Raw genomic sequence first — 16292 nt, 5'->3', positions numbered from 1 at the left:
ATTATTACACCCAGGCTGAATATGTCATGTTTATTTGAAATTACTCCTTTATTAATGTACTCTGGCGCCATGTATCTCCTGCAGAACATCATAATATCAGACACGGTTCTGGTAAAAGAAAATGCAATTTAGTAGCCAAAGGGCAAAAGCCACGTTAAGTTGTGGCCAACCACAATGATGAGGTGTCAACAGGTCTCAGAGTACTGTGTGCTTCCAATAGTGTTAATATACCAAATTGTCCAATTTTGGGCGTCATATTCTCATCAAGCAATATGTACTGAGGTTTCAGGTCCAAATGGAAAATAGGACTGGGCAATCCCTCGTGAAGGTGTCTTAAACCAACACAAATTCCCTTAATTATTTTGTATCGTGTGCGCCAATCGAGTCCAAAACACTCGTCTGCAAAAGCAAAGCAAGTGTATTGTATGCCCAAACTTTCAGGTTTATAGAATATCAACAAATAAAAATGCTGCAGCGCTGTACCTGAAATATACCGTTCAAGGCTTCCGTTTTGAACATACTCAAAGCAAAGTGCCCTAATTGACATCTCAACAACGATATTTCTTCCATTGTGTTCTACAACTATATCTTCTGTTTCCTCACAGTAGCCAACTAACTGTACAATATTTTCATGCTGGACATGGCATAAGCTTGCAGCCACTCTCTCGAATCCTTGCACCAGTTCACGAACATGTTTGTGGAGAATCTTCACGGCGATGATTGTCCCATCTTCATAAATTCCCTATTTAAAAATTAAAATCTCATCTTAGTGAAATTAGAACTTGGATCACGTGCTTCTAGGTTTTGAATGGCCACCTTTTTTTTTCAATGGAATCGGAGCTGCCGATTAGATTAAAAGAAGAGAAATCCAAACTGGATAATACAAAAAAAAAGCGACAACAACAACCCTAGCATACTAAATGTAAATTTTAATCATACCTTGTACACATCTCCAATGATGCCTTTACCAATTATCCTATCAGCCGAGAAATCATTTGTAATGCCTTTAAGTAGAATAAATGGTAGACTCCTTGGCTGAAAAAAAACGGTAGACTCCTTGGCCATTGAATAGGTCGCGGGCCCCGTTCGCTTCGCTGAAAAAAAAAACCGAAATACAGTTCTGGCTGATTTCTTGGGAGAGAAAAATACTGCTCCGGCTGAAAAAATAAGCTAAAAAGTACGGATTATAAGAGAAGCGAATAGGGCCACTGTTGACAAGTTGGGCCTCCTCTCTGTTGAGAATTATTATTTAATGATTAATTAGGAATTAATCTCAAAGGTTTCTTTTCACCCCTTCCTAGTGACTGCGTATATATATACACACACATCACTGTTCAATGGCTTCCGCGGCGGGCCGGACGCCCATGGCCTCTCCTCCCTTACTCGTGGCAGGTGGCCCCGCGCGGCCTGCTGCGCTGCGGCCCCGAACCGGTGGCCGGCTCCCCGCTGCGCCTAGGCGGCCTAGCGGCAGGGAGCGCGCGCACGCGTGGTCCCGCGCCAGCGGCCTCGCGCCGCTGCCGGTTCCCGCGCCCGCGGCAGGCGCCCCGCGCTACTGGCCTGCTCCGCGGCGGCGGGAGCCCGCGACCTGTGCCTGCGGTTACCGGCGCCCCCGGCTATGCGCCCCAACCGGCGGCTTCTGCGCGACTCCGAGCCTGCCCTCGGCGGCGGCCTCCGCGCCCGTCGCGCCTGCAGCCGGAGGCCATGCGCGGCTCGGAGCCTGCGACAGGCTGTCCCTGGCGGCCGGAGCCCGCGGTCGGTCCCTCGCACCCTACAACGGACGGAGTACGAGCGGTGGCAGCCAGCACCCACTCGCCGGGCCCGGTTGCGGTGGCCGCGTGCCAGGCCGGCGTGGCTGCGCACGTGTGTACGGAGGCATTCGTGCCTACTCACCCCACCGACGTCGGTGCCGCGTGACCGGCGATGGTGGCGCCGTCCCTCTGGCCCCGAGGCCAGGGGCCACACAACCCTTCCGTGTGGATTGTGGAGCAACCGTTCGTGGGGATAGGATAAGGATTGTGCCGTTTTGCACAAAGACTCTCCTATATTATGTGAACTACGTGATAATCCAAGGATTATTAGCGTATTTCAGCCTTATGTTTTATTTACTCCCATTAAATCATCAATGCGAATATGCAATATATTCCATTTACATATATTTCATATAAATGCTCGATTTAGACCTCTGGTTTAAACAATTGATGATTATGATGCACAACGTTTACCTAGTGTAAAATTTTGAGATCTATGCGTGATCAAATTTTTGCATCATGATCAATTATATTGCAAGTTATATTGTAGATGAATTTACTATTGCAATGTTTAGATATGTTTTGTGTGTTTATAATGTTCTGTTTTAGTCATGGACTTTAACATAGTGGTATGGTAGAGTTTTACTCCTATACATTTTTTAGACCAAAAAAATTATATATGTCTAAACATACTTAGTTTGTCGATTTTGTTTTTGGCAATGCTTTTATTTGCAACAAAATCAGATCCTCTTAATTAGATAGTTAATTAATGATGGGTGAGTTTAGGCCCATATTGGCCTAATCTGGAAAAGCAAAATGGCAGTCAAACCTTCTTTTGTTAGTGAGGCTAACATCGGAAGTGGATTTTCGCTTTGATCCTATGGGATTTTGCATAGTTATGCCACTAGCCAACTATAGCACTATGTGCTTACTAAGTTTCATGTTTTAACAGTATCAGTACAGTAGAGTGATCATTCATGTACTTTGTTGACCTTGTTAATTTAGTAATTTTTCATAAATTGCATTTTAACATAGGTGAATTCTCTTAATTAAGTGTTGCTTAATTAATAATAGATTATGCAAAATTTTCCAATGCATAACTTGGATATATATGGGATCAAAACACAAGTGATGGAGTACTAGGCATTGGCTGTGTTTAATTCATAATGAAGTTATTCGGCCCAAAGACCGTGCCTATGGCATGCGATTATTCGCCCATTGCTGAGAGGTCTACATCATATTTATTTGAACTTGATGATTACCTACATTGTGCTCTCCCAAATAAGTGTTTTGGAAATATGAGAATATTACCATCATTCATTGTTAAAGGCTACACACAGGTAGTAGAGTCTTAGGCATAGGCTGTGGTCTATTCATCCGAATATATCAGCCTAGAGATCATGCCTATAGCAGCAATTTATTTGCCTACTACTGATAGATCTACTCTATGTTTTGGACATAGAGATTATCTACAATGTGTGTACCAATATTAGTGATGATTGTTTGTGAGGTCTACACTTCTGGTTACCTCTAATGGTTGTGAGGTTTATAATTTTTGTGACTACCTCCAACTATCCAAAGCCAAGTGAACAAGATATGGAATCCCCTAGAATTTTTCATTTGATATTATAACATCGCCATATTGATTTTTAATTTACCATTGTTGTAAATTAATTAAATCAATGGTTTGTCACATGTTGTGGATACTGACTTCAGAGGAGTTTGATAAACTCACCCTAGATGGCACCACTATCCCACATGGACAATGGACATTAACATTGGTTTATCCCGTGGACTAATGGAAGAATTTAATGAACCTCAATTAGGGGTTGTTTGTTATAGATCAAAGAAAATTGTATCCTTATTATTGGTAAGGTACTACATCCATAAAGTTTTTCGATTATGAAAGACAATGCACATAATTTGTGGCTCACTCTTCGAGAGTGTTATGAACAATAAATGAACTCATATAGCTTGAGGTTAATCATGAGTGGATCATGTCTCTAGTTTTCAAACTATGGAAGACTATGATCATATTGTTCAGTCACTACTGTTGGCAAGTTGGGCCTCCTCTCTGTTGAGAATTATTATTTAATGATTAATTAGGAATTAATCTCAAAGGTTTCTTTTCACCCCTTCCTAGTGACTGCGTATATATATACACACACATCACTGTTCAATGGCTTCCGCGGCGGGCCGGACGCCCATGGCCTCTCCTCCCTTACTCGTGGCAGGTGGCCCCGCGCGGCCTGCTGCGCTGCGGCCCCGAACCGGTGGCCGGCTCCCCGCTGCGCCTAGGCGGCCTAGCGGCAGGGAGCGCGCGCACGCGTGGTCCCGCGCCAGCGGCCTCGCGCCGCTGCCGGTTCCCGCGCCCGCGGCAGGCGCCCCGCGCTACTGGCCTGCTCCGCGGCGGCGGGAGCCCGCGACCTGTGCCTGCGGTTACCGGCGCCCCCGGCTATGCGCCCCAACCGGCGGCTTCTGCGCGACTCCGAGCCTGCCCTCGGCGGCGGCCTCCGCGCCCGTCGCGCCTGCAGCCGGAGGCCATGCGCGGCTCGGAGCCTGCGACAGGCTGTCCCTGGCGGCCGGAGCCCGCGGTCGGTCCCTCGCACCCTACAACGGACGGAGTACGAGCGGTGGCAGCCAGCACCCACTCGCCGGGCCCGGTTGCGGTGGCCGCGTGCCAGGCCGGCGTGGCTGCGCACGTGTGTACGGAGGCATTCGTGCCTACTCACCCCACCGACGTCGGTGCCGCGTGACCGGCGATGGTGGCGCCGTCCCTCTGGCCCCGAGGCCAGGGGCCACACAACCCTTCCGTGTGGATTGTGGAGCAACCGTTCGTGGGGATAGGATAAGGATTGTGCCGTTTTGCACAAAGACTCTCCTATATTATGTGAACTACGTGATAATCCAAGGATTATTAGCGTATTTCAGCCTTATGTTTTATTTACTCCCATTAAATCATCAATGCGAATATGCAATATATTCCATTTACATATATTTCATATAAATGCTCGATTTAGACCTCTGGTTTAAACAATTGATGATTATGATGCACAACGTTTACCTAGTGTAAAATTTTGAGATCTATGCGTGATCAAATTTTTGCATCATGATCAATTATATTGCAAGTTATATTGTAGATGAATTTACTATTGCAATGTTTAGATATGTTTTGTGTGTTTATAATGTTCTGTTTTAGTCATGGACTTTAACATAGTGGTATGGTAGAGTTTTACTCCTATACATTTTTTAGACCAAAAAAATTATATATGTCTAAACATACTTAGTTTGTCGATTTTGTTTTTGGCAATGCTTTTATTTGCAACAAAATCAGATCCTCTTAATTAGATAGTTAATTAATGATGGGTGAGTTTAGGCCCATATTGGCCTAATCTGGAAAAGCAAAATGGCAGTCAAACCTTCTTTTGTTACTGAGGCTAACATCGGAAGTGGATTTTTGCTTTGATCCTATGGGATTTTGCATAGTTATGCCACTAGCCAACTATAGCACTATGTGCTTACTAAGTTTCATGTTTTAACAGTATCAGTACAGTAGAGTGATCATTCATGTACTTTGTTGACCTTGTTAATTTAGTAATTTTTCATAAATTGCATTTTAACATAGGTGAATTCTCTTAATTAAGTGTTGCTTAATTAATAATAGATTATGCAAAATTTTCCAATGCATAACTTGGATATATATATGGGATCAAAACACAAGTGATGGAGTACTAGGCATTGGCTGTGTTTAATTCATAATGAGTTATTCGGCCCAAAGACCGTGCCTATGGCTGCGATTATTCGCCCATTGCTGAGAGGTCTACATCATATTTATTTGAACTTGATGATTACCTACATTGTGCTCTCCCAAATAAGTGTTTTGGAAATATGAGAATATTACCATCATTCATTGTTAAAGGCTACACACAGGTAGTAGAGTCTTAGGCATAGGCTGTGGTCTATTCATCCGAATATATCAGCCTAGAGATCATGCCTATAGCAGCAATTTATTTGCCTACTACTGATAGATCTACTCTATGTTTTGGACATAGAGATTATCTACAATGTGTGTACCAATATTAGTGATGATTGTTTGTGAGGTCTACACTTCTGGTTACCTCTAATGGTTGTGAGGTTTATAATTTTTGTGACTACCTCCAACTATCCAAAGCCAAGTAACAAGATATGGAATCCCCTAGAATTTTTCATTTGATATTATAACATCGCCATATTGATTTTTAATTTACCATTGTTGTAAATTAATTAAATCAATGGTTTGTCACATGTTGTGGATACTGACTTCAGAGGAGTTTGATAAACTCACCCTAGATGGCACCACTATCCCACATGGACAATGGACATTAACATTGGTTTATCCCGTGGACTAATGGAAGAATTTAATGAACCTCAATTAGGGGTTGTTTGTTATAGATCAAAGAAAATTGTATCTTATTATTGGTAAGGTACTACATCCATAAAGTTTTTCGATTATGAAAGACAATGCACATAATTTGTGGCTCACTCTTCGAGAGTGTTATGAACAATAAATGAACTCATATAGCTTGAGGTTAATCATGAGTGGATCATGTCTCTAGTTTTCAAACTATGGAAGACTATGATCATATTGTTCATACAATTTGCTTCCAATGACAGAAGCAAAAGGCCTAATGTGCAAAATGAGTCATGACAATGTGAACCCAAGAATGACATAGTAATGCCATATATGTGGTTGTGTTTAGCATAGCACTAAACAATGTCATACTCTTAAGTTTGAAATTGATCTATATCAAAAGTCAATAAGGGAGGAAACAGGAGCTAAGACATAAGATGTGAAGTATTTTTCAATCTTAAATCTGAAGCTACCTAGGATGTTGGTTGTTCACTGCTGGATCCTATGGGATCACATAACAACACTTCACTTTTCTCGTAAGAGAACCTCAAATACATGGACAACATGATCATCGAATATGCTTTGAATGACTTGCTTTGAGATTTGGAATAATCTCATGGTCCATTGATATTATTTGATAATGTCCATCGGAATATGTTGTAATGCTTATTGTCAATGCATAACTACTGTGGGTATCATATTGATGTATTTGATACTCGACAATATTTATGGATTTCTATATATTAGACGAGAATTTCATTAAATTCTTGTCACATATAGATTGTTAGGGAATCATTCCAATGGAAATGATATGTGCCTGGTGGACATTTGTATCCACAAACTTTATAATTATGGAAGCAAAATATTCCTGGTTCTTAAAGAGGGAATAATTTTGGCCATCATTGATGCGATGCAATGATAGTTTGGTCTATTTAGTCACTATCATTTTTCATATGGATACTGAGTTAGCAATTGAAAATATTTATTATGTCCGAATTAAACTCGTATCTTACCAAATTATAGAAATATTCAAATGTGTTTTCGTATGGAAACACAAAAAGACAACATTGGATAAGGCATATAAGTAATGAGATGAGTCTCGTTTTGGTTGTATTATGCATATAACCATCCCCGTACACACATGTTGCGTATAAGATAATTTTTCACACTATTGATGCATTCTGAATTTGGAATGATCAACTTAGTCATCATATGGGATGAGGTGAAAAATTATTGGCAATTCTTTTGGTCATGATTTTCCCAAAGTAAGGATATGATAAGTGCAACAGGAAAATAGATTTTAAGAACCTCTTATCTTAAAATCAGATTGAATGTCTTAGATTCCTTGATCATATTCAAAAGTATAAGTGTGGGTCTGATACAATGATTGTATGGACAGTTCAGTCATTTTATGGTTTTGAAGATACATCTATAAGATGACCTAGAGTGTGTGAAGGATCCACACTCAGCCATGCATTTGGTAAATACTGGCTCATGTTGTGAGCTGATTATTCTGGACACTACTAAATTTTTGTGTCTACAATGACGATTGTTTGGTATATCAAAAGTTTAGTTACATATCCAAAAGGATAAATGGAATCTATGAGAAAGACATCAAGATCATAGTAGGACCACTGTTAGTGAATTGCTATTTGCCAACTTCGTGTTGGGATCAGGCAAATTTACACACTCCTGATTTGTGATTAACTGCATATCCCCTATATGCATTTAGTACGTGGGAATCCATGAAGATTTCCTATTTGTGTAAGATTGGGTTACGTTGTATGTGTACCAATCTCACCACCACAGCATACACTGATGGGTACACACAGGAAACTGGGGATCAGTGTGAGATTTCAATTTCTCCATCGATTGTTAAGTATCTAGAACCTCTTATGGAGGATTTATTTATGACCTGTATGTTGGTTTTATTTGATAATGAGCATTTCCAGGCATTAGGGGGAGATTTGATATACCACACATAATGTCAGAAAATTATTTGGAATGAATAAGGCATTTCAAGCTTAGGATCACGTACTAAATGAACTGAAGTTTGAGTTCAAAGAATTATTGATTTGCATAATATTACAAACAAACTGCCAAATGCATTTACTGATTACTAAGGTGTCTTTTAATCTTGTTAATCCTTTGCAAGTGTGTGCCAGAAAGAGTGGTGGTACCAAGTAAAATCACTCAACTCCCAATTATAAATAAGAGGGGGAGAAGTATGGCTATAAAGCAAAATTAGTCTTGCTAAGCAATAGAAAGTTTTCCTTCTAAGATAGTAAATGCAGGTCAACCTATGGTTGGCGACACCTTGTGGGTAAATATTAGTTATTACCCAGTGGATGGATGTCATCCACAAACCTAGCTCAGAGGTGCACCTAAATACTAATGCTAGGATATAGGAACGACCCGGTTCTTGTTTCGGGAAGTCACGATGAGTCATTTAGGGTACTTTGAGTTTTGATAGACTAGAGAATTATATGATAGAAAGGCTACATGTGTCGATACATACTTCTCTGAATAAACTGTATACAACATTCCAAGTCATCCAGTGAATAAGACCATGGCAGAGTGTTTTCTCACTCTTACTAGAACTTGTTGAGTGATGTAATACATGCAAAGATAGTCTTGCTCACCAAAAAGAAGGTGTTTTGGGGCTACGATGCTAACACCTTGAGCTATCTTTACTGTGGGATACAAATGTGTTTTTATCTTGTAATGGATTGAGAACAATATGGTGGTGAGATCAAAGAAAGACTAGTAGCACAAGGGGTTTACGCAAAGCCCAAGCATTGATTTTCAATGCAAATTATTCTCCATAGTAAGTGTTTTAAATTTCCGATACTATTTTTTGATTGGCAGTACAAAAGCATCTATCTTTACAGTTGATAGATGATAGATGTAGTGATTGCATATATTTATATGATCACTTGATTTGGTGTATTTGTGAAGCTTCTAGGAAGGAGTTCACATACCCAACTCTCACACATAAAATCGCAACATATATTGTGTATTGCTTAAGTCAATATATGACTTAAAGCAGTTAAGTTGAATTTGGTACAGTCGACTTTGTGTGTATTCCTTAAACTGAAGGGATACAAGATTCATTACACATGGGTGTTCATTTTAAAGTCCTTGATTGGATTTCATAGTATTATATGATGGTTAATAATCTTGACATAATTGGTGATGAACACATGTTAATAGCACGTAGTAATCCAAAGACGGAGTTTGAGATGGAAGAAATAGACTAAACCAAAATTTCATTTTGTGTTTGTGATCCAAGCATCTTCTCTCAGGATTTTGTACAAAAGCTATCTATATCCATATCATATTGAGTGACTCAATATGAAGGTATCATATGGTTGTTCTACCTCATGATAGAGGAAGATTGTTTTATGTCATAGTGATTGAGATGAGATTTTGGGACATGTGGTCCATTGTCTCTATGCTATTGATGCACTAATATATCTTGCAAAAGTTCCTTGTCGGATATTATTTTTGCAATGATTTGCTATCTAGTAGCAGCGCTACTCCTACCAAATGTTGATAGATTGAAGTTAAGAATATCTTTTGATATCTTAATAGCACATGCGATCTTGGTGTGTTCATTTGTAAGAACCCATGATCTGGTTATGATTGGATATAATGATTCTGGTTATCTATAACATCCCCAAATTCTAGATCATTAAAAAAGGCTTAACATGTGGAAAGACCATTTTGTGGTAGTTTTTGAATAGACATTAGTGGTCATTTCCAGCAATCATTCTGATATTGTACGGTACAAGGCTTTTACATGAATGTTTATAGCTTGACAGAATGATATATCACATACTGAGGTTATGTGGTGTTGATTCTATTAAATCAATGGTCATTATCTATAAAGGTAATGCAACTTGTGTTGTGTAGATGGAGACAAGTTATACTTAATGCAATATTTTTGCACTAAGATGGTTCTACTCCATAGGTAATATGGACATATGAACATTTGCAAACTAAGTCGTGTGATAATCTCGCTGAGATATTCACAAAATCTACCATACTCCATATTTGATGTGTTGAGTGCATTGGTACAAATTGACTTCGAGATTTACAAGTATCAGGGCGAGAGTCTTTCTGATTAATAACTTGTTGCAAACACCATATTGTACTCTTTTCTTTGTATGAGTTTCCCATGTGGTTTCTCATATAAAGATTTTAATGAGGCAATATCAACACAAGGTTATGTCATATCATCCATTTTTCTCCACAGGGGTTTTTGGTGGACGATTTTGGGACATAAGATGCATTGTACTCTTTTCTTTTTGTGAGTTTTCCATTCATGGTTTCTCATATAAAGTTTTTGATGAGGCAACGTCAACACAAAGGTATATGCTATATCATCTATTTTTTCCCACCGGGGTTTTTGGAAGATGATATTTGATGCATATTAACCATATGGTCAAGGTGTTTCTAGACTAAGACTTTGGGTTTATCTCAAAGGGTCTAATAACATTGGTGATTGTATATCATGATGTTTCTCCTTATTTTTTCCACTGGGTTTTAAGGAGTTTTGCCTGGTATGCCGGTATTACTTTGGTTTTTTCCCACACGGTTTTCCAAAGATTCATAATAATGCATAATAGATGAACAATAAAGATTACAAGGAACTAATTGATCAAGGGGGAGTGTTGAGAATTATTATTTAATGATCAATTAGGAATTAATCTCAAAGGGTGTCTTTTCACCTCTCCTTCAGACTTATAATTGCCTATCTGAGTCCTGTATATATATGTACATCACTGTTCAATGAAATACAGACAATCATTCACATCCACTCGTTGTCTCTGGCTATCTACTTTCTAACACTCTCTGCTGTCTGACTAGATTCTAATTGCACAACATTTCATTTACACATAAGTCACAAAAAAACATTTAATTTACACGTAAGAGAGTAGTTATGTCCATTTGTATTTATTTAGACATAAAAAAGGCCTTGTAACGACCATTCAATAGAATAATAACTCACAGTACCAGCGGACTTGCTCTAGGAGGGCTCAAGCCGTTTATATTATTGGCTACACATAAAAAACAATGCTACAAATTAAATTGGGCTAAAGAAGCAATGGTATAAACTCTATTGATATACCATTGGTTGCAACAAAAGTGCTAGTAGAGATGCCTGATGACCTCTACCTACAATTCGTGACTACAATGCTGCCCTAAGAATAAGGTGTGTTGGGAGTTTATGATTGAACTCACCAAAACAAATTTGCTATATCACCGGATCATCATGGTTCAGGAGATGGATATTTGCACCTTCTGGCATAGTCATAAATCACAGGCTCACATATCCTATTTGGATCGTGGCGCTCTTATCACTGTCCTTTATCCCTTAGAGCATCTCCAAGAATCTTTCATAAACTTATTCTCTAAATCCTCATATGGAGTCTTTTGAATAAAAATTGCACTATAGATTTTTCACACTCTTGCAGATTCTTTATATCTTATGCGCACTCTGGAGAGCCATTTCCGCTTTTCATCTTTTACTAGCGAGAGACTCAAAATAGATGATGACATATTTAGAGATCTAATTGAAAAAAACTGTTAGAAGTTTTTTCTCACCAAAATTTATGTGTTCTTATTAATACGAAAGGCTATAAAAAAACTCTTTGCTCCTACTATCTCCCTCATGGCCACGGCCTTCCCCAGTAGCTTCCACCATCTCCTACACATCCTGTTGCTGTTGCCGTGGCAGTGCCCGGCCGGTGACTTTGACACCATTGCCATCGTGGTAATATCATTGTGCCATCTGTTATATGGTTTGCAGATGACACAATTAACCATGATTGGTATTATTACTGGCAGCACTGGTCCACTGGTGGTCCACTAGTAATATAACAATTAACCCACACCAGTGGCAGCACACTAGTGGACCACGACTGGTGTGCCCGTGCTGCAGCCAATTGGTACTTTTTTTGCTTCTTTAAATCGTGGTTAATTGTTATAAAATACTAGAACGTAGATTTAATTATGCCATCTGTTAATTAATTACTATAAGGATTGCCTCTATATACCATTTATTGAGCCAATAACACACCATGATAATATGTTTATGCCGTCGGTTCTAACTAAAAACTCTATGGTAATATCATTTGCACTCATTTGACTACTGTTGGTTTCAAAATCGACATTATATTACAATCCATTTGGAATCACCCATAAGTGGTTGTCTGTAGTAGTGGACAGATGAGTTTCTCTTGATCCCGTACTTATAATGTTTGTTAGGAACTAAAAAAAATGAAAGGTGCATTATTTTTAAGGTAAAGTACATTTGTGCATCGTCCAACTTACACGTGTAATACCCTGATTTTTTTAAAAATGTTGACAAGGCGGACTACAGATAGGAGGAAAAGTTGACTTTTTGAACCATAAGTCATATAGAAGATCAGAGACTCGTGGATGTGTAGAGGTCGTCGAGACGAATCAAATTGACTACTAACATTTTTGTTTCGAGACCGAATGAATTTTGGTGGAGCTGTTAAAGTTGGACCGCCGGACGTGGCTTAGGGTAACCTTTTTCTCTCCCGTTCAAGGAAAAAAAGAGGGGGGGTGGGGGTGGGGGTGGAGGTGGGGGTGGGGTGGGGTGTGTGGATTGCGGATTGAATTTACAGCAGCTGGGTAGTAGTCGTAGTGTGGCCTGTTCCTATATGCAGCAACGAATCGATGAGGGTTGTGCTCAAATTGGATTTGGCAACTTTGGTTATTGGTCTGAGAGTGGTGGCTTGCCGATCAGGATGTTGTAGATAGCTATGGCAAAGGAAAATATATACCCGTATACAGACAGACTCTGTCTGATCGATTTAGATTCTTTTTTTTTTCAGGAGCTCAGTAGTACGTAGTACGCTAGAAAATTCCAGGCTTGTGCTTTTTATCAAGCTAGGCACTCCGTGGTTATAAACTAGGGTGAAACATGTAAAGCTAGTGACTTTGCAGCTCGTCATCTTCACCATGGCACAATTTGGATGGTTCGGTGGTCAAAGGAATAAATGATAAAGAAAAAAGTTTAGCCGTAGCATGAACTTCGTATATATAAATTAAATGTGTATGTTTGTGCTGCTTTTGACTCAGTATTATTTAGAGTTGTTCTTGAGTATAAACGTGGTTGGTCAGGTGGTGGTGACTTGGAGGGCATAACCCAATCTTCTACTCGACACGCTACGTAGCATCGCTAAGGCAAGTGCATGACGAACTTGTGTTTGGGCTTTAAGCCTAGTGGTTTGAGTTTTTCTTTGGTTTATGTTTCAAGTGTTTTTTTCCTGGTTTATGTTCAAGTTCCGTTTCATGAGATTCATGTTCAAGTGTTATTTACATTCAATTCAAGTTCTGGTGGTTCTGGATGTGCAATTTGGTTCTTATGTTCAGGTTCCTGTGAGTAAGTGCTAGCCCCACTTACTCGGCTTTACCGGTAGATGCAAAGGATTCAAGTTCGTCCGTTTTAGATGAAAACTACTATTTATATGAGATTCCCAGTTCATGAACTCCTGTGTGAAATTTGATTTTGGGTTCTAACTGTACTTGCTGAGTGTTTTTACTCACCCTTGTGTTTATTTGGTTTTTAGGTACCAAATGACCGCGAAATGCGTGGGGATAATTGGGAGTAGCACCTTCATGAGGACAAACATAGTTACCTATACATCATCCTTTAAGTCTAAGTTTTTGCCACTAATAATTTGATTAAAGATTTCTTAAATGTTGATTTGATTGAGATGGTAGTTGCAGTTGGGATCACTAGTAGAGAAACGACCTTTGATCCCACCTCGAAATTTGGCTTTAGTCCCGGTATTTTTCGCGCCCAGAACTAGAGAGACCTTTAGTCCCGGTTTGTAGCTCCAACCGGGACTAAAGGACCCTGCCCAACGGCTACTGTGGCAGGCTTTTGCTGCAGGGGACCTTTAGTCCTGGTTGGAGCTACCAACCGGGACTAAAGGTTAACTTTTACTCCCGGTTGGTCCCTCCAACCGGGAGTAAAAGTCTACTCCCGGCTAGAGGCTCTGTCCGGGACTAGAAAGGGATCTTTAGTCCCGGTTTCTGTATCCAACCGGGACTAAAGGTCCCCTCCTATATAGCCCTTGTTCCTCCCCGAGCCCGAGCCACTTCGAGCTCAATGTTCTTGCTTCATCGCTGGCCTCTCTTCTTCCTCATCACCGGTGTATCACAAGATTTCTTTCATTCCTCCATCGATTCTTCGGTTCCGAAGGTTACCAACTTTATACTCTTATGGTTCATCAGTAGCTTATTTCATTTTGTGGACTAGATATATATGTGGTTTTTTTATGTTAGATTTTTTTATTTGTAAGCCAATTAAGCTCAAAATCACTTTAAAGTTTGCGTATTTGGATGAAGGAAGGTTAAAGTAGTTATTTAAAACTAGTATTGAGTTTTCAATTCTAGCATGCATAGCACACTTCATGGTTTGGGGATATAGAGAATTTTAGAGTTTTTTTTAATTTTATTTGTTTATAAAATGAGAAATTTATATTATATTAAAAATGAGTATAGAGAGTAGATGGCAACTGCTTCTGGGTCCTCGGCCTCTCATCGGGTTCCAAAGCGACTGAGGCCGGACCTTCCTCTCATTGCATGCGGCAAGTGTGAGGAGAAGATTGTGATGGAGTATCGGGTGAGGAAGGAGTGTCCCAACAAGGGCCGTATCTTCTACAAGTGTCCAGATCGCAATGTGAGTTAAGCATTTGATGATTATGGTTAATTTATACTTATTTTCATGTTGATTGTGATTAAAGTTCTAATTTTTGTTTTAATTTCAGTGGGATGGCACTGGATGTTCATGCTGGTACTGGGAGGAAGAGTATGATAAACGCGTGCAAAACTCTCTTGCACAGGCGGCTACGGCGGCTGATGAGGCAGTGATCCTGCGGAAGAAGCCCATAGATGTTGAACAAACGCATGATCTGTCTGTTTTAGTTGGGATTGGTCGCGAAATCCTTATGCTGCTGAAGTGCATTTTAGCTTTAGTTTTTTTAGTGGTAGTTGGGATTGTCTACATTGTAGCGAGACTTTCATAAATTAATACCTTGTGTGGTGGCATGCATGTCGTATAATTAACTGATTATGTTTTAGGTTTTAATATGGTATGTATGTCATGTAATGCAGATGAGCCGGCATTGGATGTACAATGCTGATCGCCGCTCCCAAGAGTTCATTGAGGGCGTGCATTCTTTCTTACGTGTGGCCGAGGCAAACAAACGCGATGGTTTCATCTGCTGCCCATGTGTCATATGTAAGAATTTGAAGGAATATGCTAGCTCAAGGAGTCTTCATTCACACTTGTTGAAGTCGGGTTTCATACCAAACTATATTTGTTGGACGAAGCACGGAGAAACCGGGGTTGTAATGGAAGAAGGTGAAGAAGAACAATGGGACGATGATGACATTATTGCTGAATATGGTGCCTTCAATGATACTGCAATGGGGGAAGCTGAAGAAGAGGTAGTGGCAGAAGATGAGCCCGCTGATGATCTTGGTTAGGCCATTTGTGACGCACAAAGAGAATGCGAAAGTGAAAAGGAGAAGATCAAGTTCGAACGCATGCTAGAGGATCACAAGAAATTGCTATACCCAACTTGTGATGCAGGACAGAAAAAGTTGGGTACCACACTGGAATTGCTGTAATGGAAGGCAAAGAATGGGGTATCTGACAAGGGATTTGGGGAGTTACTGAAAATCCAAAAGAAGATGCTTCCAAAGGATAATGAATTGCCCGTCACTACATACGAAGCAAAATGGGTAGTCTGCCCTTTGGGATTAGAAATCCAGAAGATACATGCATGTCCTAATAGCTGCATCCTCTACCGTGGCGAGGAGTACGAGAAGTTAGATGCATGCCCGGTATTTCATGCATCGCGGTATAAGATCAGGCGAGATGACCCTGGTGATGTTGAGGGCGAACGTCCCACGAAGAAAATCCCTACCAAGATTATGTGGTATGCTCCTATAATACCACGCTTAAAACGTCTATTCAGAAACAAAGACCATGCAAAGTTATTACGATGGCACAAAGAAGACCGTAAGGTAGACAATATGTTGAGACACCCTGTTGATGGGTCCTAGTGGAGAGCAATCGATAGAGAATTCCTGGAGTTTGCAAA

The 16292-nt window shown here is 40.1% G+C and overlaps 1 long non-coding RNA gene across 2 annotated transcripts; it reads right to left on the bottom strand.

The window, feature by feature from the left end:
• Positions 1 to 59: 59 nt before the first annotated feature.
• Positions 60 to 1067, bottom strand: LOC136481952 (uncharacterized). 2 transcript variants are annotated; one of them, XR_010764916.1, is made up of 3 exons: positions 940 to 1067; positions 484 to 742; positions 60 to 78 (listed from the first exon to the last, which is right to left on the bottom strand). It is a non-coding gene; the product is annotated as an uncharacterized lncRNA (long non-coding RNA). The 2 variants fall into 2 exon arrangements; XR_010764915.1 differs by lacking the exon at positions 60 to 78 and adding an exon at positions 222 to 399.
• Positions 1068 to 16292: the final 15225 nt, after the last annotated feature.

Source organism: Miscanthus floridulus, chromosome 9, assembly GCF_019320115.1.
Source record: "Miscanthus floridulus cultivar M001 chromosome 9, ASM1932011v1, whole genome shotgun sequence".
Taxonomy (NCBI): domain Eukaryota; kingdom Viridiplantae; phylum Streptophyta; class Magnoliopsida; order Poales; family Poaceae; genus Miscanthus; species Miscanthus floridulus.
This window is presented reverse-complemented; position numbering and strand designations above follow the sequence as displayed.